The sequence below is a fragment of the Empidonax traillii genome, unplaced genomic scaffold, assembly GCF_003031625.1.
Source record: "Empidonax traillii isolate 1590-97213 ecotype Southwest subspecies unplaced genomic scaffold, ASM303162v1 scaffold1240:size150306, whole genome shotgun sequence".
NCBI classification, from domain to species: domain Eukaryota; kingdom Metazoa; phylum Chordata; class Aves; order Passeriformes; family Tyrannidae; genus Empidonax; species Empidonax traillii.
In genome coordinates, this window is record NW_020956433.1 from 1 (window position 1) to 2,734 (window position 2,734).

A 2,734-nucleotide genomic window follows, 5' to 3' on the forward strand; every position below is an offset into this window, starting at 1 on the left:
ACAGAAAGGAATAAAATTTAACTAAGAATTTAGATCTACTTGCGCTGTTTATGAGAGCTGTATGCTTTCATCCCAAAAAAGTTGCTATAAAAGAGGATGTTTATAAAAGATAGTAGTTATTGGTCACAGAGAAGCACAAAGTGGGTGACTTGCAGTGAAAACTGATAACATTCCTTATGATACTGCCTATGGCAGCTTAAGAAAATGTCTGTTACCCAGCAAACGTCAAAGCAGAGATATGCAGTTTCTCCATGACAGATTTTTCTCTTTTAGAAAGTTTCAGAGACAAAGCATTCAGTCTCTTGTAGGACAGGGGTGTTACTTGCTGCATATACGAGTCCAGTGGTGACAATTTTCAGGCAGCAGAGCACCTGAACCCTCGTGAAGTCTTTGTCACTTGCCCATGGCAAGCAACTGGTTATGCAGCCTCCACAGACAGGGACTATCAAGGGAGATTGGTAAAAGAGACGCTGAGCTTTTTTCAAAAAGCAGGTTTGCCCTCCAAAAAAAAGCAAATTGCAGTAATAATGCTTATTGGTTATAGGCATACAATAATGCCTGTGTTGCAGTGTAACTGCAAGGCAGCTCCTCCTTAATGCATCAGAGCCTCCTTAATATATGAGAGGTGTGGTCCAGCCGGCAGGTAAAGGAACAAGAGAGAAATTACAAAATTCTACATTTTAAATAGCATCTCCAGTCTCTCAGCCACCGCAAAAGAAGTGCTTGCCTAAACAAACAAAATTCTGAAGTTGAACAAAGTTTTGTCAACTCACTGCATTGTATTTTTCAAACTGAAAGGACCCCTGCTGCTTTTCAAATATCAGATTCGAGTTTTGTCATTTTAATGCTTCACTTGGCTATTTTCAAACTGTTCTTTTCTTGCAGAAACACTAATAAAATATCAAGTTAAATTTTAGTATAAATAAAATAATGAATAAATATCACAAAAATCCAGCAGACCCAGGTTTGAGAGACAAATTTCAACAGCATTTCAAAAAAAAAAAAAAAAAAAAAAAAAAAAAAAAAAAAAAAAAAAAAAAAAAAAAAAAAAAAAAAAAAAAAAAAAAAAAAAAAAAAAAAAAAAAAAAAAAAAAAAAAAAAAAACAAACCACAAAAAACCCCACAAAAATCAACCAACAAACAAACAAAACAACAACAACAAAAAACCCCAAACCCACAAAAAAACACCCAAAACAAAACAAAAAAACCCAGCTTAATGGGCACAGTGAAAATGTGCCTGCTTAGAGTTTATTCCCATCAATTTTGGATTTTTCCTCCTGTCATGTAGATAACAGCCGTGTGTGTGTTGCATTAAGAGTATAGAAATTTAGCATGAAAATAAACCCCCTTGTGCTCCAGCTGCTCCTCAGAGATCAGAGGGGCTGGATGAGGCTGCGCTTAATTTCTGATTATAGCCAATTTGGCACTGTAAGTCTGTTCCTTTTCAGTAGGAACTTCCACAAGCACAGATTCAGGAATACTGAAGTTTCAACATGGTAGGTCTGGCCATGTTCATTGGATCTTGTGCAATCACAGATGCACAACTAATGTGGTTTATTGAAGCAACAGAAATACAGATTTGGAATTGCATTTGCTGCAATAGAGTTCCAATAATAACAATAATATCATGTTAAGCCAGGTAATAATAATTGTATACAGAAGCTTGCCAAGAAGGCATCCCTGCTTGGGAGGAGGAACAGGAGAGGACAGTAGCCCATCGACTGTCTCGAAGGTCCTTCTGGGTCTTCCCCCTAACTAGGTGATATTTCTACCCTGGTTATACACAGCCCAGTCCTATACTCTTCCTCCTGCTTATGTATAGCATGATCTAAGGGGGGAATTGAGTAATACCGTCATATATGTGGTAGCAAGTACTTCATTGAGCTTATTAGCATATACTGAGTTTTCATTTTAATATTTAAGTGGACCTTAATTAGAAAAGTTTCTTTTTTTGGCAATGGTGTCCTTCAACATTCTGGTAATATGACTTCGTTCTATCCTGTGCTGTTTGTCTAAAAAGGACCATTCTATCTCCACAGGACCTCCTCCTTCAGCCTTTCTTCACATCAGCCATGCAGACCTCCCCCCACAAAGATAACATAAAGGGTACACAGTGTAAGCTGCAAACAGTAAGCCTTAACTCTTGCTTGGTTCCTTGGTCATTATCCCACAGTATGATGTCATCATGCCTGAAGAGTTACTTTGATTATTTCTGGAAAGCAGAATTATTTCAAAGTAAAACCTCTGCTTCCAACCTGATATGTGTCACCTTTGTAGCCCTGATAAGGCTTTTCAGTGGAGAGGTGAGCCTACTAAGGTCTCGCAAAAGACTTCTGCTATGCACAGGTGCTGGGACTCGCCTTGGGAGCAGAAGTCCTAATTGAAAAACTTTATTAATAAGCCTGGTGCAGAAACAATAGAGAGCAGTAAAGATTTCCATGTAAAATAGGTGTACCCTGCTAAGGCTGACAGTGCCATCCAGGTGGAAGAGGTCTCTTTCCCTTTATTTAAAGGTTTCATTTGCTTGGCCTGAAAGTGGTAATAATTTTTTTCCTTCAATCTTTTTTTTTCTCTCACTTTAGAAAAGTTGAAAGAAAAATCTTTTCAGCCTTCAGTCAACAAAACCACTATGGCAAATTCTTTCTTCTGGAGTTAGCTATTGAGATGTAATTGCCCTGGCAATTGATAGTCTGAGCAATGTCATGATTTCATGATCTCACAGCATCTATGCTCT